We start from the raw sequence: 24101 nt of genomic DNA on the forward strand, positions 1-24101 counted from the left end.
AGCGTGGCACCTCAGCACCGCTGAGAACCAATACCCAACCTTCTTGTGTATGGCCGTGCAGAACTGAAGTCGCAGAGGTTAAATAACTAAGTGTGTGTTGGTGGAGGAACACTTTGGAACAGTGGAGGAAAAGGCCTGGCCTGAAATTGCACATGGGGGGATCCACCTCACTCCCCCTTTCCCTCACTCTCCTCTCTCCTGAAGGAGGGATGGTGGGAAGAGACAGGCTTCACACGTTGGAGCACGCTGATGTCATGACACTCCTGGCACGAGACGCGACAGAATAATCGGACCCCTTTCCCATGTGCCAGAATGACATGATTTTTCCAAGAAGCGTTCCCGAGCCAGTGGTCCACTGGCTCTATTTCCATTCCCCGGGGGGGGGGGGGGGGGGGGGGGGGGGGGGCTGGGGGTGTTTCAAACCTTTCAAAGAGAATGTAATAATTCTTCCTGTGTCTGCTTTTGTGCGCTTGTTTAGACTAAACTGTAAATGCATTTTGGTCATTTTTGAAGGGACCTCTCTAGAACAAGAACAATTGCCCAGCCTGAACTGATTAGACCTTTCCAGATTCATTTGCCTATGAAGAGAGATTTTAAATGTAAAATAAAAAGTAAAATGTCAGCAAGGCAGAAGCCATTGCAAACATTTCAGAAGTTAAAGCTGTAAACTAGCAAGCAGTTCTCATTTACCTTTACTTGACTTTTTTCCTCCTGTTCATAACTTGGTCCTAAATGATCCTAAAAAACAACTGACACATTCGACTGCAGTTGCATTTTTTTCTCACTGGTAGATTTGGAGTAAACTCTTGGGAGAGAAGCCTTTCATTTCTAGTGGATTACACTGCAGGAAAAAAAAAAGTGAGGGCTGTGTTATTTCAGTTGTTCAAGTACTGAAGTCATGTACTCCTTTCTAAGAGTTTTGTCCTGGCTGCTGATTTATAGCACCCACCGCTTTTGCTTTGTGTTCGCGTCTCTCTGTTTCCTTCTTGTTTCATTGGGCCCCTAGAAAGAAAGAGTTGTCAATAATACAGTGAAAATATTGTAGTCAGATGTGGCCAGTGAGGAGACCCCTGGGTGCAGCGGGCTCTCCCTCAGCTGCCCTGCTTTTATCTGCCTCGCAGATCCCACTGCTAGCAATTATGGTCTTTGACTTTGGTAACAATTCTGTTTGAAATGTTTCCAATTACACACAATATTGGCGGCCTGTAGCAGCTGCATGCCAAAAAGCATTTCCAAGTGTGTTCCAAGAATCGGGCTGTGATTGCTTTTCATTGAAATAAAGGCTATTTGGTTTCCTGTGAAGTTTTTTATAACCACCTTCACCCCGCCCCTCCCCCCATTTTTGTCACCTTTAAAAAAAAGTCTGATGTAAAGTAGCTACCACTTAATGTGATACACTATTGGCCCTGATTTTCTAGGATGGCCCTTGGCTTTGCACAAGCATGAAGACTGGTCAATAAAGGAAAACGTAAAGAAGCATTGTACAGCAGTTTGGATTTTCCCCAAAGAAGAAAAGAAGGAAAGGTTATCTAATCACGTATTGTAAGTAGCCAGTGTTTTCGAATTTTCCCCCTCCTTCTTTAGGGATCTGTCATTATAATTGTCTATTTAGGTCACTGAAGATTATTTGGTACAGCGTCTTTCCTTCAAATTCTTCTATTTTTCTTTTTGTGAGCCCATGAACATGTATTAAAGACACATTAAAAGGGTAGAGAAGTTCAATAAGAATATTCTTAAAACAGTGGGCATGGCAGGGGGCGGGGAGGGAGGGAACCAGGGAAATAATTCACCATTTTACAGCTGCCAAACCTGCCAGGTCGCCCCTTCAATGGGCTTGAAATCTCTGAACACTGAAGCCTTTTAAAACAGTAGTCGCTTAAATCTTTTAATAGCTACCAGGTATACTTGACTTATTAAATCTGAAAATAAGAAAATATACACTCTCAGGATTTAGAGTGAAGGGATTAGTTACAGGACTGGGGGGGTTCTGTTTCGTGGATGGCTTGTTGGCCCATTTGAAACATAACACCTAGAGCTAGAGGGTATCCAATAGCTGAGGTGCTAGGATGGTCCCAGTTAGAGTGCTTTCACATAGGCCCTTTCAATCCAGGCAAAAACATCCTATAGAATATAGTGCTTCTTTGGGTTGAACGGTAGTTGACTTGCATAAATGCCAACATCTCTTCTGGCATTTTTGGAAACCTTCCATCGTGTAATAAATAGCACTGTATAACCCAAATTTGTAAATGCCATGTTTCATGTAGCCCTTGTAGAGACAGCTGAAATTAACCCAGGCTGCTAGGGATCATTGAGATTCTGGAGGTTAGGTTATGCCTGCATCCAAAGTCCTACCACTAAGGAATGATGCTGGAGGCCTTTGATCAAAGCCAGGAGAGGGTGCGAGGTTAGCCTTAGTGTAAGAAGCACCCACCAACCAATGCTTAGACGTGTCCTTTCTCCTTGAAAACTTTCAATTAAGCAAACCTTCGCAGAGGAAATTTACTCAACTCAAGGTAAAACGAGATTTATGTTGCTTTACCAGCTGAACACCCCAGCCTGCCGAACACTCAGCGCACCCAGGCCCATTGCTATAGTGACAAAACCCACTATAGTAACTATGGTTGAAGTAGAAAGTCTGTTAAAACCCATGTCTACATGGGCCAGCTCTTCTGCCCTCATTGCAATGCTGTCTTCTGGATACACATAGACACACACACACACACACTCACTCACTCATACACAATACTCTTGCAGTCTAATAATAAACTGATTTAGACCATGTTATAGTTTCACCAGAGGCATCTGTACTTTTTTTTTTGTCTTTTATCTCAGTGATAAGTAAATAATATGGTATTCTTCTGAAGAAACTCATAACTTGTTAACTGTAATTGATGTTTCCAAGTCTGTTATTTACATGCTTGAATAATCTAAGTCCCTTTGTTAGGATCTGAAAAAGACCTAGATGGCCTGGCATTTTGTTTTGCTTTAAAATATCTCTGCCAAACAACTTCAGGAACTGTTAGATTTTATGTAAGAAAACTCCTTAGTGCTCTAGTGGTGAAATACTTGTTATAATGTGTGTCAAAAGGAGATACATTTTAAATTCTTCTGTGACTATGTAATTAATACGTGCATTCAGTGCTTGAAGTACCTGCACGTTACATAATTTTTAGAAAGAGATAAAGTTAGGTCTGAAGTGCATTAGAGAATCACAGATGTTTCTTGTAAGAAAATGCATATGCTACAGAGGAATCTTGAACTCTTTTCTAATGCTTAGCTTTGTTCCTTGCAAGGATCATGTGAATAATTTCTTTGAGTTGCCTTGGTTCTTATTTATACAAGCCTTGGGAAGGGAGCTGAAGTGATAAATAACTTGCCCCCTCACCTAGTTCTGAGATGCTTTAGCCTTTTATGTTTTTGTGAATGTGAAGGGAGGGAATAAAATATACAGAGAAGATGTTTGTGTTTAACTAACTTAATCATATAAGTTCCCTTTGTGGGTCTTCTATAAGCTTAAACAGCTTGTCAGGCTAATAGCCAAAAACACGTCCTCAAGTACTGCCAAACGTGTTAAAAGCAGACCAGGCTTTCTTCATATTGAGGTATTGGAAACATTTTTTTTAACCTTCTGAATTTTAGGAATAAACCAGAAAAAATCACTCTCTTCTCCTTACCCACAAAAACCAAAATTATTATTCAATGCAGTGCTGAAATGAGAAACTGATCGGAATAATGATATTTGTGTGGGAGTGTTTTAAACTGGCTTGGCTTGGCTGTTTAAGCAGGGAGCAACCCGCTTACTATAGTATATGATGGGTCTTTGTTTTTTATGTTTGTGTAGCTTGTATGCACTGGCTTTTTTGCTTTGGTTCAGTAACTTTTGGTCAAGTGCTTGTACATTTATCCTGTTTCTTCTTGAGCAGAGATTCGAGAACAGACAGTGGTGATGTGGTATAACAGTACAGAAAAAGACCGTTTTCTACCATCATTTCCTGAAAATGAGAAAATCTGGACTGCAGTACAATAGCTGTGTGATTTCTAGTCAGCCACTCAGCCTCTCTGGGCCTCAGTTTCCTCATGTAGAAAGGAAGGGAATTAGTCCAGGTCAGTGCACGTTAACCAAAAGTTTAAACCGTACACACCTATGGAGCTTCTTCAACATGCAAGTACACAGAGATTTTTAAGGCAGTAGGTTTGGGGTGGGGTCTTGCACATGTAACTTGAAAAAGCTCTTCAAGTAATTTGATGCACAGCTGTGGCTAAGAGCCACTACATTAGATGATCTCTAAGATTCCCTTCCAGTTCTAAAATTTTGTTTCGAATCCTACTGGGCTAAACATTTTTCCTTCCTTCTGTCTTTCTCTTGTTCATTTGTTCATCCATTCTTAACAGCTATGTTCATTCCTGATGTTGCTGTCACAATACAGACATCCTTTTAACCCAGTTCCAGCAGGATCTGTGTTCTGCTCCTGTGAGTAAATGGTAATTGTTGTAAGGGAAGAACCAGATTAGTTCACCATTGCATAGCCAGTGCCTAACATGGTACCTGACATATAGTAGACACTCAGCAACTACAGAGAGCCCAGAAAATCAGGAAACTTTGGAAATGTGATGTTAGTTATTTTAAAATAATGTGGTCAACATTCTGTAGTGTACACAGAAGTATAAATATAACGTGCACGTAACACTTATACAATGTTATAAGCCAATGTTACTGCAATAAAAGATAAATTAAAATGAAATAAAGTAAAATAATATGCTCGGTATGTTTTTTGTCAACCTCCAGATACCTTTCAGGTAAAGTGCCTCCAAATTTAAAACAATGGGTATCATTGTTCATCTGAAAGATAGCAGAATAAATACGTTATTTCCCTTAGCTTTCCAGACGTTTGGGATACTCTATAGAGTATTGATTGTATTTTTTCCCAGTTTAACAGTTGGTCTCATTGCTTTAAATGTGGAGGTACGTCACCTGAAAAGGTATGTGGAGGTTGACAAAAAAAATACCAAGCATATTACTTGAAAGTGTAATTAACATACTATGAAAAACAGTTTATCCTATGAAAACCATAGTTTGCCTTATGTTTCCTTATCTCTTGGGCTCCTGCATTTGTTGAATGAATGATTTTCCAATTTTCTGCCGTCACCTTTGTGTGTCAGTTTAAGAAGTATAACCCAACCAAATCACTATAAAGGTTTCAGAGCTTATCTGACAAATTTCCCACTTTGTTACACTTTTAAGTCTTATTTTATAATATTTTAAATTATAAAGGTGACAATTTTTAAGTAGATTGCTAATTATAATTGTTTTTTTAGCCAGCAATTATGTTGAATCCTTTTACAGACATGATTCCACATCACATATTTCATAACATATGAAGTGCTTTAAAACGGTGCATATCCACAGTGTGTGTATGTATACACATGCATGTATATGTACACACATATATATATTGCTCTGGATAAGATAAATCAGAAAATCTCAATAAAATATGAAACGCACACTCAGTTTTTCTCACAATAACCATGATACATCTGAAGGTTTTGTTGTTGAGTATGGGAAAATCCTCGGTTGCATAGTTTCATGGAAATTGATTAAAAGAGTTTGTTGCCCATTTTGTTTCTTTGCTCTTTTCTTCAGTCTTTAAAAAATTGGGTTATTTCCTATCATTATCTATTATTACCATTACTCTGGAACATAGACTAAATAAAAAAACTGAAACCAATCAGTATAACTGCAGGCTGTGTCTACAAAGTAGAAACAAAAGGAGACATTTGATACTTACCTAGTTTACTTGATTTTGTTGTTGTATGTTGCCCAGTTCTTGAGGGGAGGGAGGGTGTTGTTTTGTTTTTAATTAAAAGAAGAACTTTAAAAATTCCCCTTTCTAAAACCTGAATAACTGTCCAGTTTCCTTTGAACTTTTTCACTGTGAAGGCATGGCCAGCAGCAAAATCAGCTAGCGTCCGCTCTTTTCTCCTACTGTACGCCCGTGGCCAAAGCAACTAATCAGGGCCTCGGAGTGGACATTGACAGCTGAGTTATCTGCTTGGGTTGTTTGTATAACGTAACTGGAAAACTCTCTTAGTCATTATGTGAAGGGATTTTAGTCAAGAAAAAGATGAAGAAAAAGATGAAGTAGTCGCTAAACAGGGCTTCGGGATCCTTGGAGATAAATTGAGGGCTGGTTCAAAGTATTGTAGAAATCTTATTATTTGTAGGTTTCACTTTCCTGCAGCTTCATAGCTAACCTCCTTGTTTGTTCTGGACTTCACGCTAATATAAAAGCACACGTGTCGGTTTTTCCAGGTGGGATCATGACTCACGCCATCCCTTCAGGTCTCAGCTCAAAAGGCATCTGATATCCGGGAAGCCCTTGCTGATCACTTTACATAAAATAGCAGCGCCCCCGCCTTCCCCAGCCACCACCCAGCACTCCCGAAACCCCTTAACCTGCCTCCCTTCTCTCCATTGCTCTTACCGCTGCTGAGCAGATACTTACCTGTTATAGCTGTTTGTTCCAGGAAGACATCCCAAAGTTGCCTTGGCTTTATCCCCAGTCTTAGGGTCGTGCCTGGCACAAGAGTGAATGACTGCATGTATTTAGGGAGCTTTGAATTGCAACACCCCTCCCCTGTTTAATAATATGTATGTTAGTTAGTTTTACTCTTATAGTCTCATGCTTATAATAGGACCATAAAGTTAGCAAATGGCCACCCTCATTTTACAGGGTAGGCGTTTGTGGACCATTTTAATGTTAACTATAAAGTAAAAACAGAAATCAGGTTTTATTTTATCTGAGTAAAAATCTCCAAAACAGAGTCTTTTGGTGTATTTGGGGGGTGGGGGGGAGAGGATGGTTGGCAGCTACAGTGGAATTTCTGAGCTGTTTCCTCTCTGATCTGAGTAAAGCCAGATAAATGTAATGGCATATGAGGAAAGAAACTGGTCAAATACCCCTCCTCCCTTCCCTCTACCGCAAAGTGATCAATCATATGTATATCACACAGTGAACGGATGTCATAGTAGCAGAAGTAAGACCAAATATTTGTAACAAAGAGGCTGTGTGACTTCCCACTTCATAAGGTACCCAGGCGGCTCTGGAGCCTTAGGAGAGAAAAAAAAAAAAAAAAGATAGTATCTTCTCACAGACTCGTGGTGTTGCCTTTTATGTTAAAATAAGGATGATGGACCATCTTTCACTCAAGAAATCCTGACTTAAATTCCAGAGGTGGAAAGCTAATCCTCTAAGTGATTTCAGCCAGCTTAGTAGGAAACCTTGTTGCTTGAAATTATTATTTTAATGTCTCAGGTTCCAGGGCTAAATTGGCAGTGAGTCAGTTTTCCTATTAAGGAGCTGCGCCAACTTATTTGTCCAGAAATTATCATGTTTTAACTCGGGGGTTCTTTACTACTAATAAGGCTAATACCTCTGAAGTACACAACACTTTCAGATTCATCTCATTTACTTTCACTGCATCTTTGTGTAGAGGTCTAACCAAGGTTATCCCCAATTTACTGATGGTCTCCAAGCTGTGTGTTCGTTCGAGATGTACCTTCCTAAGGAGCTTTGGTTTGGCAATTCCTAAATAAATTAGTAGTACAGTTTTTCTAAAGAAAGAAACAAAAGAAAGAGGAAAAATAAGCAAGTGCTTATAATCTATCTAAAATTGATGATGTTTTATTTTGTAAATATTGCTGTGTTTATATTTGTTCTATATTAAATGCTTTTAGATAATTATAACCTCTACTTCTGCTAACTTGTGTGTAATATTGGACAAGTCACTTAATTTTTTGGACTTCTTACCCACTCTGTGTCTCAGTTCCCTGAATGATAAAGTGAGAGGCCTGATGACCTTTTAGGCTCAAAATTTCCTTGATTCTAAAATACTGGATTTGGAGGATAAAACTTTAGGGGGATAGTTAATAAATGGGAGCTGATATTATTATTATTATTAATTATCATCATTACCTAAATACCAGACTAGAATTATTTAACAGTCTACTCAAAATTATTCATGTTAGCCAGGTGCAACTTTAAAAAATGGTCTCTTTATTCATGATTCAGTGGCCAATTCGAAATTCAACAGTAGGTGTGTTTTAAAGACCTAAGAGAATGTACACTTCCCCTTACCAAAACTCTGGTTTAATAGGTTACATTATAATTTAATATATGAGGGGCTAAAAAAAATGCAGTAATAGAGCAAATTATTAATCTGATGTAGTTATAACAATGGCATAGTTATATTCATACCAAAAGTTACAAATGTGAGCACTGTTTATACATAGGAAATATGGAAAATGTTTAACGTGTAACTCAAAGTAGTATGTTCACTTACTTATGTAATCACATAGTGATTACAATTTTGTTTAAAATGTGTGTCCATTGACCAAATTGAAATTAACTGGGGGAGGTTTAGAGAGGGTTTGCTGGAAAATAAGAGTAGCCCAGCATTCATTTTAGTTGCATTCCTAATATTTCTTTAAACCATAATAATATTCTGATCTCCCCCACTCTCTCAATAAAACTGAGTGTAAATATGCAGCCAGCGGTGAAACTCTTTCTATATTAATCTTAAATAATACATGTTGGTCTGTGTCACCATACCTACCAGCCTGGCTGTTCCATTTTTGTAGCACTGTGATTAATTAAATCACTAACTTTTAAGCAAATACTCAGGCCCTTGGATCTTATTCACATTCTAATTAGGCTGAGCCTGAAGTTACAGACGGCCCATGGGGAGGTAGGGTACCACTTGTGTTATATCTCAGAAGATGGAGTTTGTGAGTTGTTCAGATGAACACAGCAATAAGCCCTGGCCCAGATCCCAGAAGATTTGCAAGTGACTATAAATGCTGTTCCAGTGGGTAGGACTATAGAAATGTGACATTAATAATCACCAGTTTGAATCTGGGTCGCTTCAGCCATGACTCAGAGATCAAACGCTATCAGATGGTAATGAGTGTGTGAAAGTGCGGCAAGAAGGCATTCCATCCCTTAATGACACCTTTGTGGGCCTTCTCAGCTGACAGTTAAAGGGAGGAATAGAAATAAAGTCGCATCCACTCCTTGGTCTGGAGGCCAGCTCTCCGGGTTGCAGTTGGCATACTTTTGCAGAGATGTTTTAGGGACAGTTCACAGTAGTTTTTGTTGTTCTAGCTCCTTAAATGAATATACAGAACCTTTCATCACCTGCCTCTTTTCCTGACCATTTATTCACTTCAAAGAGATGGTAGCTATTTTACATATTCTCTACCACCTTTTCTCTCCTCTGAAAAATAAGAAGAAATTGCACTTACACACACATGTAGCCATTTAATGTTAAACTTCCCACTTTTATTTCAGTTTGCGGGCATCATTTTCACTTCAGCACACCTTCATTGAGCCCTGTAGTTTGTCAGGCACTGTGTTAGGCTCTGGGAATACAGACATCAATTAAGAATGGTTCCTGTCTTTAGAAAGCTGACTGTTTTGTAGGGAAGGAAGTTATTTAATGTGAAATACTGTGCTAGAGGCAGGAATAGAGAAATGTACTAGATATAGTAGTGGCACAAAGCCAAAAGGAGAAGTCATTTGTTCTGTGTGAATTGTTGAGGAAGGCTCCAGAGAGGAGGAGATGGTTGAGTTGGGTTTTGACGACTGAATAGGAGTTGACCAAGCCGTTAGAATTGGACAGTGACTCAGTTTAGGCAGAAGGCAAACTTTGTGCGGAAGTAGGGAACATGAGACAAGAACGATGCTCAGTGAATTGCAGATCTTTATATTTGGCTCTAAGATTAATTGTGCTCTTAATCATTCATTTATTGTCACCTTTATAAAACCTCAGTTTCTATCTGAAATAAGAGATGAATTTTGACAACTTTAATTGTGACCTGGTCTTTCTTCTCTGTAATTGACCTCAAGCTTCTGAATAAGGGCTCCCTCTTCTTAAATATTGCATTAACCTGGCCAACCCACCAGGTATTTATTTACACTGTGTCTTTTCATTTTTTTTTTGGTACAGTCTACATTTATTTACTCTTCAGTTTCATTGCCAGGTTTCAATTTCAGCCTCAAGTGTTTAGACAACATTATATAATAAGTGTTACACTTTTATAACATCTGCTTTAGTGCTGTAAGAGCTTTGCATGAAAGCTAATGGTTGGGGGAAACAAGAGCCTGAATGTCACCAAGTGGCCACGGATGTGTTTTATTGTGTTGGTATCTCTGTTTTGTTTTCATAAAACTTTTTTTAAGTCTAAAAAAACCTCACCAAGCAGAAAGAGCAGACAGTAGACTCGTCGGAGATGAACTCTTTTCTTCATTTCCTGATCGTTATTTCTTGATCTCCTGTTTCAAAAACTGATTCAGCTGAAAAAAAATCCGTAACGATATACTTTAGAGCACTGTACTTTTTAAAAGCAAATCATGTTATGTTTGTTTTTCAAAGAGAAGTTCACTTCTTTGGCTGGAAGGCCTGCTGTGTTTCAATATGTCGTTCTTCAGCGTGGTGAGATTAAGACTGTAATTTAACATCTTCCAGAACTTCTGCCATCTCATTGTTCACTGAGCAGTCAGTCTGTTTTCAGGCAGTCTGGCTTGTGATAAATATTTTGTAGCATATGTGGCTGAACATGCCAATTGCAAAGGGCTTTACAAGCTTTAATTAATTTTCATAACAACCAGATACACTCTGCTTTATTGATAAGTCCACAGACAGTAGAGTTCAGAGCGTTTCCCGGATTTGTCTAGCAAAGTGGTTTACAAACTTTTTTTGGGTAGCTGAACACTTTTCTCAAACACAAGATCTTTTTTAAAATAAATTTATTGATTGATTGATTTTTGTTGGTTGCGCTGGGTCTTCGTTGATGCACGCAGGCATTCTGTAGTTGTGGAGAGCGGGGGCTACTCTTCATTGCAGTGCATGGGCTTCTCCTTGCAGTGGCTTCTCATTGCGGAGCCCGGGCTCTAGGCTTGTGGGCTTCAGTAGTTGTGGCGCACGGACTTAGCTGCTCTGCAGTGTGTTGGATCTTCCTGGACTGGGGCTCAAACTCGTGTCCCCTGTATTGGCAGATGGATTCTTAACCACTGCGCCACCAGGGAAGTCCCTCAGACACAAGATCACCTGGAACTCCAGCACGTCAAGTAGGAAATGCTCTTGTTGGGAACGAGAAAGGGAGTTCATGTGAGGGCTGCCAGACTTGTCAAAATAGAAAACAACATACAAGATACCCAGATAATTTGAGTTTCAGATAAAAAATTAAGAATTTTTAGTATGTGTGTCTCAGATATTGTATGTCCCTAAAATAAGTGATTGGTGGTTTGTCTGAAATTCAGATGTAACCGTGCATCCTGTATTTTACCTGGCAACTCAGAGTCCCTGTTTACAGCCGCACCCTTTCGGTGCCCTTGTCTCCTTCTCAGCCAGGTAAGGGTCCTGTTTGCTTGCACACAGTTTGAAAACCACAGATAGAAGAAATCTATGCAAGTGCTGAGAGAGAATTAATAATACATTTTTCTCCTCAGTCCAAATTTAGGAAGTATTATCACTTCCTTGGCTGTGTTAGAGAATTTCCATGACCGTGTATCCACTGCTACGCACGATAGTTGTCTAGAATTATTGCCTTTGCTTTGCCTTTCTTGTTTCTTAGGATAAAATACTTTAGTCTCCCAGTCTTTGGGAACGATGTTCATCACATCACCTATTTGTAGAAGTCAGCAATTTAAGAGGAAGGAGAACTGATGGTAAATCAGAATTGCAGGCTGGCCAAATCATGGAGTCCATACATCAAGAGCAAATGGATGGGAGCTCATGAGCCTGATTCTGTCACAACCCAAGGGAGAGGGGCCTGCATGGGCCCATCCTTGGCTTTTGGTCTAGTTGACATGTACCTGTTCCAGTGGTCCTGGCTTGAGGATAATACATGTTAAAGCAATTCAGTTATATTGCTCCCGTATTTTAAAGCAGCCCTCAGATGATTACTCTTGTTTCTCATGCTGACTCCTTTGTGGAATATTCTTATCTATTTGGCCATTACATTTCTCAGTGTAACTGAGTACGGTCTGATTAGTGATCAGAAGCCGCTATATCTCTTTAGGGCGAAACAATCCTGCAGTGGTCAAGGGACTCCCTGGATTAACTGATGAAAAATCTTTTAAAAACATACAAGAAACTGAGGACCTTCTCCCGAACCTATGGGTCCCCAGGTGCTTTGGGTTTGATGCCCTGCGTGGGTGGTCTACTAGCTCTACGTGAAGTTTTCGTATTAGCAAAATGTTAGTAGTGGTTTTATCTTGGTGGGTAAGTTAGGAATGGATATGATTTTGTGTCCCTCTTTCATTTTTACCATAATTTGTGCTATAGGTGTGTTACTTTTTAAAATAAGGAAAATAAGTATTAGTGATATATTTGAAACATTTCTTGGTGGGAGGAAAGCCCATAAATATGTCCATGTTTAAATGTTCTAAAGTATAGGCGAAGGTCATCTGGAATATAGATAGTTTTTATTTGCAAATGCTTATGTATCTTTGAAGGTTAATTGTAATATGAAATCTATTCAATTTGTTCACACTTAAAATTTCTCTCTCATTCATTCATTTTATTCATTCAACAAATACTTATTGAAGAAACAGACATATTCCTATGCAACCCAAGAAAGGGGGTGATGAGTGGAAGCAAAAGGAAAGGGAGATCCAAAGATGTGACCCACCCCCTCCATCCTTCAGGACTCTCCGATGTGGTGGGCTGGGCTGGGGAGTGCACTCATGTGGGAGGAAAGATGCTTGGCCTCAGTGAGCAAATGAGTGCTCTGATGCTCAATGAGGGAAAGTGACTTTCTTGAGGCTGTGGGTCACATCAATAGCTGAAGATCCAGGTCACCTGAGTCCTGCTGGGGGTTCGTCATCTTGCACCATGAAAGTAAGTGCAAGCTTCCGTCCCAGGAGCTGGATGTGAGGAGCCACCAGAATCCAAACATGAGGTCTTGTTTCCAAACACGAGGTCTGGGACCCCAGAGTTCGTCTGCTTCTCTCCACTGGCTTTAACTACAGACTGGGTTTGTGCTGGATGGGTTCACCCTCTCCTAGGCTGGTTTCAGGGATTTGGGGGGCTTTTTTGTTTGTTTTTGTTTTTTAAATTTATTTATTTATTTATTTTTGGTTGCATTGAGTCTTTGTTGCTGCGTGCAGGGGCCACTTTTCGTTGCCATGTGTGGGTTTCTCACTGCTGTGGCTTCTCTGGTGGAGCACTGGCTCTAGGTGTGCGGGCTCAGTGGTTGTGGCTAGCGGACTTAGTTGCTCCGTAGCATGTGGGATCTTCCTTGACCAGGGATCGAACCCATGTCCCCTGCATTGGCAGGCAGATTCTTAATCACTGCACCATCAGGGAAGTCCAGGGCTTTTGTTTTTGATCAACTATATAATATAAGCTACAGGGAAATTTTCTTTTTCCTATTAGCTTCTTCTTGAATTCTCTTGGAGGAGGAAGCAGCCTCATCATAAAATCCCTTTTACGGGTCTTTTTTGTTGATTCTGAAATTCATACCAAGTCTATAATAGAAAAAACCCAAAATATTTGTATTTTTTCTTTTCTAATATTAACATGTGCAAAAAATTTCCTCTTCATGACATTAATACTTATTTTCAAACAGGCTACATTTTACTCTACATTTTTCGGTGGCTAGATGAAGGTAGAATTTGACAGGTGATTTGAGGGGATTTGCACAATAAAGCCTAGGAAATTAAAGGTTTTGTATTTGCTAAAGACAACTTTTGGGAGTAAGGATAAATTTACACAAACTGTTGCATATTAAAGTAAACTGGTTATTGTTGACCTCAACTCATAAATGCTTGTGAAAATAATCTCCCAAGTATACAAAATAGTTACTTCAAAATAAAGCTAAGTATTTTCTTCTTTATTTTGACTAAAGTTTATATAATAATTTTCAAGAACTCACTGAATATGAAATTTTTAACTTGCAATATTAAACTGAATTAAATATGAAAGGACCCTCTTAAAGATTTATTTTACTTATGAGTAAACTAGGTGCTTTCTAGAAAGAGAAATATGGATTCCGTTGAGAACTGCCTCGTCATAATTTTGTGAGCTGCTGAAATCAAATCCGTGTCTTGATCAGGTGAGCTGCCAGATGGAATTTTATCTAAAACCAGTACACTTCGTTCATACTTTAGGACTCCAGTGAATTTTATCACAAAAATCACTTCATGCTCCATTTGGAAAGCAGCCACTTAAGCGTGGAATATGACAATTGTTTAACAGTGCACAGAAAAACTTAAATAATCTGTGACTCATGGGAGGGAACTGTATCCAATTGAAACTTCCAGGGTAATTCAGGTAGGTGGACATAACCACCCAGGTGTCTTGGAACTATTCCAGTTTCAATTGGCTAATGAGCTCATAAGGCTGAGGTCTCCTTTACTGTGTCTCCCTTACTGGTTTACTTGTCCATTAGCACAATTCCACCTACATCGTGCTGGGACATTGATTTCACATTGATGCACAAAGGAATGCCTTGGGTCACACAAGACTGTCTAGTCTATAGCAGGTGTGTCTGCAGGACACTGATTTCAGAATCTGTGCTGTTCCAGCTGCTGACATAATCTTTCAGCTGTACCGGCCAGAGCAGAGTTTCCAGGGCCACACTGCTCATCTTAAACATGAACCTTGGTGGGGTTACGTGTTTCCATCATCGATCCATCTGTTCTAGGGATTACATCACCACAAAGGAGTTAATTTGTCTTGTTTTGAGGGTCATGTCTAATTGCACAGGTCAGCGAAGGATAATAAATGACTGTTTTTTACTTTACTCCAAGTCTGTGCCTCACTTTTTCTCTAAGACCGCTGAGCAGGACAATCAATTTCCTTAATCGGCACAGCTGGTACCGTAAGAATGCCATCCAAGCTGAAAAAGGTTACTGCTATCTATCTAAAACCTGAGTTCACCAGTTCAGAACGTTAACTATAGACTCTCCTTGAACTGATTTGCTCACAGAAAGCCTCTGCATCCAATAGGGAGAAAGGAGGCACTAGATGGCAGTCTTAAACAAACTTGAAATGACCTTTCCTCTTAAAACAAATGCATTACCTAAAAGCAGTCACTTCTGTTACAAATAAACGTGCACTTGAACTCCACTTTGTAAAAATTGCAAATCTAAGGGCATTACGAAGTTTAATATCATGTTATAAAATTTTGCTTTTGATATGGAAAAGTAGTCCATATACACATCCTCCTCAGCCTACAGGTTAGGTGTCCTGATAAACCCGTTATAAATTGAAAATACCTTAAGCTGAAAATGCAGTTAGCACACCTACCCTACTGAACACGGTAGCTTAGCCCGGCCTGCCTTACACGTTCTCAGAACACTTACATTAACTTACAGTTGGGCAGCACCTTCTAACACAGAGCCTTTTTTATAATAAAGTGTTGAACATCTCATGTAATTTATTGAATCCTGTACTGAAAGCAGAAAAAACCAGAATGGTTGTTTGTGTGGGTACAGAGTGGTTGTGAGTGTATCAGCTGTTTACCCTCGTGATCGTGGGGCTGACGGGGAGCTTTGGTGGCTGCCCTGCCCAGCACCACAAGAGAGGATCATACTGCGTATCACTAGCCCAGGGAAAAAATCCGAATTCAGAATTCCAAGTACACCTTTTACTGTATGCTTATTGTGTTCATACCATTGAAAAGTTGAAAAACCACTGAAAAGTTGAAAAACCATTGAAAAGCTGAAAAATCGTAAGTCGAACCATCATCATACTTTGGGGACTGTCTGTATACTTTAAAGGTCCATTGCTGAGCAGATTTATTTACTGAGTTATCTTAATGCCTGTTTTAACTTTACATTTTAAAATGCTGCCAGAAAGCTTTTTCACTTTTGAGAAACTAGAAAAAAAAAAAAAGGGTGATATGTTCATAGAGTGGAAAATTATACAGCTATTAAAATTGAAGATATAAGGTCATGGAAAAGGCAGATTATAAAATAGTAAGCAGGATTTGATCATTCTCTGGGGGAGAACAGTATGTATTCACCTGTGTTAGTATGTTTGCATGCCTGTGTTGGTCTCTGGGAGATGGGACTATGGATTTTTTTTTTCTTTCTGCTTATTATTTTTTTTACCAAAACTGTATTTCTTCTGCATTACAATAGAGTTTTTTAAATGCACATGATAGAGTAGAATTACCTTCTGGATCCAAGATGAGCTTCTTGAAAATACTACTTACTATAATTTCACTTTTTCCATCAAGTATATTTGCCACCTTACCTTGTGTGCTTTTCCATGTTGTAGAATTAGTATTTATACTGTGGGATTTCCATCATTTAAAATAATACAACAAGTGTTCCCATGTTCCAAAGTATAGTGAATATGATACTATACATGCTAGCAAATTCTACACAGATCTGAAGGTTGATTTACATGTTTATATTGGACCAGATTCTATTCACAGTGAACACTGATTAAACACCGAAGATGCACACATCACGTTATCAGAAATTATCAATGTTGGGTTGTAAGAGTGGCGATGAAGCTTTGCATGGCTTGTGATGAGTGTCTTTGTGTGCTCTTCCTCATCAGTGCGTGTGCATGTGTGTGTTTAAAGAGGAACGTGTATCACCTAAACATGATAATATTTATACTTCTTGCCTTTCTGTCCTGAATGATGATGTCATTTGGGAATAAATGGTCCATTATGAGGTGAAGAAAATTGTGATTAGAAAATAATAATTGAAGTATCTTTTTAATTAACAAAACTATACCAAATGTTTAATTCTATTTGGGAAGTACTCCAGAAACAAGACTAAAAATTTCTGTACCAGACTGTCCCCTAATAGCTTTTATAAAGAAAGCTCACAGGGACTTCCCTGGGGGGCTAGTGGTAAAGAATCCACCTTCCAATAGTGGTAAAGAATCCACCTTCCAATGTAGGTGACCAACACATGTTTGATCCCTGGTCAGGGAACTAAGATGCCACATGCAGTGAGGCAACTACACCCACATGCCACAACTACTGAGCTCATGCACCTCAACTAGAGAGCCTGCATGCCGCAAACTGCAGAGCCTGTGCGCCACAACTAGAGAAGAGAAAACCCGCACACCACAACTAGAGAGATGCCCACATGAGGCAGTGAAAGATCCCATATGCCTCAACCAAGACCCAACGCAACCAAAAAATAAATAATAATTTTTTTTTACAAAGTAGAAGTAATATATGTTAAAAAAAAAAAAAAAAGTAAAAGTAAAAGAAAAAAAGCTCACAAAGTGCAGTTCCATTCGGAAGGGGTCAGTTTAGACTTTTGGGAGACATTACAGATTATTAGAGTCTATCTTGTGCTTAATAGGATGTGTAGCACGGAACAGGAATTCCATGCATATTTGTTCATCAGTTGACTGTACTATCAAGGGCATTTTTAGTACACAGCAGATCATTTGGATTGATGGTTCCTACATGCCCGATATAAAAGTCTTAAGAGAAGGGTTTTAGTAAGATCTAAATCTGCTGGACATTTTGTTATATTGATCCCTCACAAGGCCAGTTAGTTTCATTGCAAATAATTATTTAAAATAGTAATAATAGCCAAGACATGGAAGCAACCTAAATGTCCATCAACAGATAAATGGATAAAAAAGATGTGGTGCATATATACAATGAAATATTCAGCTGAAAAACAGGATGAAATAATGCCATTTTGCGACAACGTGGATTGCATGGACCTAGAGATTATTGTGCTAAGTGAAGTAAGCCAGACCGAGAAAGATAAATATCATATGATATCACTTATATGTGGAATCTAAAAAAAAAAAAAAAAGACACAAATGAGCTTATTTACAAAATTGAAATAGGCCCACAGACATAGAAAACAAACTTACAGTTACCAGATGGGAAAAGGGGTGAAGGATAAATTAGGATAAACTGGAATACAGACTTCTTACCCAAGTCCAGTACACTCTGCGCCTAGTTTGCTTGAGGCAAACGTCTACATCAGCATGTAGGATACCTGCGCTGAGACACTGCTCTCACCTCCCTGGGCAGTTGCCGCTGTCCGTCCTCAAACTTTCTCACCATCTGTTTATGTCGTAAGTAAGTAACTTCAAAAAACCACCTAGTTGTCCAAGTCAGAAACCTGGATGTTATCCTCTGCTCCTCTTTTCCATGTTCCTTCAACCACAAGTCCCATCTAATTTGCCTCCTGGACGTCTCTAGGACCAGCCATTCTTTCTGTCCAAGGTTCAGTCTTTCATCTTTGTTCACTAAACAACCATCCAGACCTCTGGACTCTAGTCCTGCTCCCTCCACAGTGCAGAGTGATCTATCTTAAACGAAAATTTGTGTCACTTCTTCGTTCAAATTGTGCTTCTCCGATGAGCCCTCTACGGCCTGGCTCTTGAGCCCACCCGGTCAAGTATGTCCCTGGAGTCTCTCAGGCGTCACCCACAGCACAGTCCTGCCGTGCTGCTTGAGAGAGCTGTTGTCCCCAGAAGGCTGGTGATAATCCAGCGGCAACTCAGATGTCCCTGAATCTGGGAACCCCAATTGAGATATTCATATTTGTATTTGACCTTGACCTGACTCAGCTATTTATGAATGATATGTTCAAACATGTGGTATCAACAGTAACTCCTTTTGGGACTCTTTGTTTACTTTCAGTTTGCTAGTGCCAGTGACTTGCCCCCCCACCCAAAATGTATTTAAATAAATGCAAGTTAAATGCAAGCTAAGCCTTTTTGCAGTAATTGAATTATTGTTCTTTATTACCAGTGACACCGAACTCTACATCTGGATACCTTTCAGTTAATGTATCCTTTCGCTTTTCTTTACATTCCACTAGAACTTTGGAATCCAAATGATTCTGAAACTGACAAAAATTAAAGGAAATCCTTTTACAACTCACCCTTCCAGGAGTACTTCTTTGAATTCTTCAGTGAAGTGTGGGAAATGTTATTCCTACATTTTAAAATATGACCTTCAGAAAGATTTTGATGGCATTTTGGAACGGGACCTTTTTCGTAATGGGAGAAGGGTGGGGTGATGAGTCCAGTTTTCTTTGTTATTTCACTTTAGAATTGCGCCACGTTTAGGATGACTGTACATCCTGATTTATGTCTGTTGTCCCAACATAGCTATTAATTGCAGTCAAAAAGTGTCTTGGTTTGCATGATAAATTATATGTTCTTCCAACTGTATTCTATTTAATTATCAAACAATTGATCAGGGTTTTTGTTTGTCTGTAATTAAGTCTTGCAAAGAAATACAAAAAAAAATTATCGGGCTTAAAAAAAACCCGATATTTCAATGTAGTTTGAGAAAAAAGCAGTCAGTATTCTCACTCACTCTGCCTGAACTTGGCTTGCCACAGGCAAGTTTCTGTTTGTGGCAGTAACTCAGCTCTTTATCTTCCAGAGCTGTGAAATTGTCCTGGTCACAATTTTAAAATTTTAATTAAATCCGCTAAAATTTGAATGCAAGCTGTGTCTTTGTTGGTGATCCAGTGTTTCTGGCCCGTGATCTCCATCAGCTGTCTTAGCAGCAAAGTTTCTTCCACCTTCATATCATTTATTTTTTCTCTTTTCCATCTGTGATTTGGGGTACTGAAGCCACTCTTCATAGAAGGAGACTTTTCGCATCTCTTCTCCACATTATGAAGTTGATATTTAAACTTTATCTGCAGGTCTTTGCCTTGCTTTGGTTCTTTCTCATCTGTTTCCTCATGAATCCTTACACCTTACGTATATTCACTCATATATTGATTTCTCATTTCTTTCATTGATAGTTTTAATTTTTTTCCTTTTTTTTAAATTTATTTTTAAGATATCTTCCGAAGGTGCTTTATTTCAGAATTCACTTCAACTGATTTCAGGAACGTTTCAAGTACATTAGCAACTTGTCTTAATTTCCTTTAGCTCTATTATGTATATGATATACTTTGAGTCTGTTATCAGCATCCTTTGTGTCTTCAAAATGGGTTTCACTCTTTTAGACAATCTCTAGCGAGGTTTCCCTCCCCTCCTAATCTTTCCCTTTGTAATCTTACCACATTAACACATGTATTTTAATTGTCTAATACAATAAATGAGATAGGATATCTTTGCCTTTGGATTGATTTGAAAATGGGGAGTGAGACATTACATTTTCACCTCGTTGTCTGGGAGCACCCATGAGGTGACTCCAATGACTGACAGCGTTCCCCCAGTGATTTTGAATTCACAATATGACTTGGCCATTCTTAGAGATGACATTTCATAGTTACTGTACCTAAGTGTTGATTCATTTTCATTACAAACGGACATCTAAAATAGAAAATGAGATGATTTCATTATACACGCTGATAAAATCTGTAGTGAGGATTAGTAATGTATATATGTGCCCGCAATTGAAAAATATTTGTGGGCGTCTAAAGTATGACCTTTAAGTTTAAACCAAGTTTTCTTGGACAGAATAGAGTTAACTTGCTGCTGTAAATAACACATTTGAAAACACATATTCACCAAAGATAGATGCCAGTAAGTAAGCTATTCTATGACTGAGTGTTATAAAACTGTGAGTCGAATGGAGCAGGAAAAAAAATCGTATTCAGAAGAAAAATTTGGGTGGAGTAACAGGAAAGTTTAGTAGAAAAAAGAAGGTCAGAGAAATGACTGGGAGTGGTTAGAAAGGGCTTTCATAATGAAAAATGCCTTTGGCTGCTGGAGACTTTTCTATTGTGTTATTATTTTTTTTAATAGCTCTTTCCCTCATAAGCACACACAAAAGGAAAACAGAATAAAGGTTATCACTAAATATATGGTTCCCTCGTTGCCTCAGTGTCCACCATCTTGCTGTAGCAGATAACAGTGTATTATTAGTAGGAGGCATTTGAAGGATGTTGGTTTGATAAAGTCTACCCCCCTAAGCCACTTCCCCTAACATGATCTTTCTAATATCTTCAAAAAGTGTCTGAGGCTTATCTGGTTCTAATCTTGTCTGGCAATGTGACAAATGCCTCAGGGAAGTGGGAAGGATATAACCTGTCTTCAGAGATTTATGGCACATCACAAATCCTGGAAGACATTTTTGTTCTTTTGGGGAATAGGATTCTATTAATATTTTTTATATCATTAACACGGGTTAGCAGTATTATTACTGGTTTTCAGAACTGCCAGTGGTACATGTGTTTCTTGCATGAAGATGGTGCCTGGCACCTGCCAAGATTAAGGGAAATTTTTTCCAGAATCAGATGCACGTGCATTCTTGCCCGCTATTCCTTGCGAACAGTAGTGGCCACGTGTGAGATGACTGTCCAGGGTCGGGGCTACTGGCTTGAGCCACGGCAAAGCACAGATGTAACTAAATAACTGCCTAGTCCAGTATAAAATACAGAAATAACAAATGCTTGCCTTTAATGGAAAATTGGATCACGTGTTCTCTCTCTCCCACACTCTCTGTCTCTGGCATTATTTCCACACCCTTCAGCAGAGAGTCTCAGACAATAGAAGTGGTATAAATAAGTTTGAATACCGAGTTCAAAGACTAAGAATGTCTGAATGTTGAGTGATTGCCCATTTTATCTGTGGTATCTAGAAATTTACTTCTCCACTTTGTTTGAAGAACTTGTTCCTAGTTGTGTCTTTCCCAGCGTAGGTAGAACTATTGGTTAGCACATTGATTTTGGGAAGCAGTGTTAGGGAGCATGGATACAGTTGTTTTACTTGCCAGTGATTTGTGTGTTGTATAACACCTTCGGCACAGGCTCCAGACTTTGCACCTGGAATGTACTTTCCCCCTCCTGTGAGAATGTGGTAAAAACCTATTTAATTGTGGTCAATCAAATCAGGTAGAATCAATACTAGAGCCAAGGGCAGGTCGGTAGCCTACATCTAAGGGAAGAGAGACCAGGATGTTTCCCTTCACACGGAAAGTCTTAAGTAGCTTCTATTTTGGTACATTTTAATTAGGAAGGTGCATTTAAACGTCTTGACATCAAAATAACTCTTCGAAATAAAAGATCTCTGACAGCCTCATGGATTATGTACGTTAACATTATTTTCTAAAAGCCACCAGGAAACAGAGTGGCTGTTGAAATGAGAGATGATGCGAGTGACAAAGAAGAAAAAGTGCTTTCTTTGTAGGAGTTTCTGTGCGTGTCTAGCACTTCACAGAGGCCTGAGCTCACTGTCCCTTGATCTTCTGTTTTTTTCAAACTCCTTACTACTCCCAGTGTCTCAATTTTCTACAGAAATTTACCCTCTACACTGCAACCTAAAAGCTAGGACATCTCACAAATGAAAAAAGATGTGTAAAATAAGTCATGCAATTCAGTACACCTGGTTAAATGTCACATTAAAAAAAAAAAAAATCGTGCCTATTTGGTCACTAGTTGACTGCCTAAGAAAATTAACTAATTCAGTATACTTGTGCTTCCAGCAGTGTCTTCTGCCTTCTCCACGTAGCTTCCCTTGGCTGTGGTTCATACCATATCAACCATATGCATCAGCTCTGGCTCCTCTATGGGAAAATGAAGTTCTTTAAAAGAATATAAGGTCGTAAAAGCCAAGAAATAGCACTTTATTACTTTCCGTAAGAAGACTTTTAGAACAGAGTGTTTCTTTGTACCTTAGTGACCCAAAGGCAAAAGTGATGCTTGTCCAGTGAGCCTGTGGTCCAGCGCCCACTCCCGGCTGGCATCTGCTGGCCCCAGGAGAGCCGCTGGGGACCCAGACAAGCCGCGTCCTGTTGGAGACCTTCACTGCATTTTCCACAACAGCATCGGAATTTTCCTAAGGCACTTTCACATCTGGAATTTTAAAGAAAGTTTGCCCTTCAATAAAATGGCAGTAAATCTTAGGAAACATTGTGCCTTTTTTGTTTTAATTAACCTGGCATTTCTCTCCTAAACCATTAACAAATTATTGGTTGTTCCCTCCCTGTTTCACCCTCAATGGTAATAATGGACAAAGAGAAGAATTATGAAATGCTCTTTTGTATTTTACTTTTGAATGAAGGTGGCATAAATATTTCACAGACTATCTTTCCATTTCTTACATAAGAATATGTGTGCACTAAAGTCTAAATATTACATTTTATTTATACAAAATAGCATTACTTTATTATGAAGATGTCGCATTTGTATGATCAAACAAGATTGAAGCACATTTCTAATGGGTGGCTCGTGTGTGACATGCCTTTCTCCAGTCTAGAGACACTGTCTTCCTTGGAAGCCTGAGTTGGAGGCTGTCATCACTACAGTATGCCAGTTACAAAGCATGTGAAGTATCTCTCTAAAAGACAGTTTTAATGACTCCAACCTGCTATTAGAATAGTTAATCAAATCCTGAAGATGACAGTTTCTTGTTTTAAAATGTCAAAGCGGTTCACTTTTTGATTGAAAAAATTGCGATGATTTTGAAATAAGTATTTTAGCATGTGTGAGGAGCCTTTTTTTATATAGAAGAAAAAACTTTGCATGGTTCTGTAAAACAGTTATGAAACCTAGAATTTTGATTTGCCAGTTTTATAAAAACAAGATGACTCCCACAGAAAGCTCAGAATTGTCATAACTCAGGTATTCCATGAATTGTGTGTCACAGATGATAAAAGGACGGATCCAGCCTTTCCAGTTCCTAAAGCATCTTTTAAGCAAACATGGACATCCTTAAAAATAGAGTATTTGGAGAATTCCCTGATGGTCCAGTTGTTAGGATTCGGTGCTGTCACTGCCGGGGCCCGGGTTTGAGCCCTAGTCAGGGAACTAAGATCCCCCAAGCTATGCGGTGCAACACAAACCAAAACAAACAAACAAAAATGAGCATTTGCAGAAAGGAAAGGAAGAGAGGGTGCTGCCTGAATAGGTGATATAAAATCAGGAGTTCCGTTTGCTGTTTTGATCATTGATTTGCCCTCCCCCCAACTTCAAGGGAAGCGTATGTGCGGGGCAGGGAGTTGCTAACGATACCACCTACTCTTCTGCTCTGATGTAGCGAGACCCCATCTGCATGCGCTTGCAAGTTTGGTTGGAACCTGAAATGCATTTTCCAAGACAAACAATGTGACCAGTCACAGTGGGCTTGCTTCCTTCATCTGGCCCTTCCTTCATCCATGTAACAAACAGTAATTGAGTCGCTCCTTA

General features: G+C 39.1%; 1 protein-coding gene across 3 annotated transcripts in view; it reads left to right on the forward strand.

The window, feature by feature from the left end:
* The window catches only part of PRICKLE1 (prickle planar cell polarity protein 1), a 100635-nt gene that overhangs the window by 3483 nt on the left and 73051 nt on the right, over positions 1-24101 (forward strand). For 2 of the 3 annotated variants that reach the window (XM_057702471.1, XM_057702472.1), the window contains exon 2: positions 1419-1542. The gene's annotated coding sequence lies outside the window, so the exon portion shown is untranslated. Of the gene's footprint in view, positions 1-1418; positions 1543-4452; positions 4472-24101 lie in introns of those variants that run through there. The other variant, XM_057702475.1, reaches the window with a different exon arrangement.

The sequence above is a fragment of the Hippopotamus amphibius genome, chromosome 12 (genome assembly GCF_030028045.1).
Source record: "Hippopotamus amphibius kiboko isolate mHipAmp2 chromosome 12, mHipAmp2.hap2, whole genome shotgun sequence".
Taxonomy (NCBI): Eukaryota; Metazoa; Chordata; class Mammalia; order Artiodactyla; family Hippopotamidae; genus Hippopotamus; species Hippopotamus amphibius.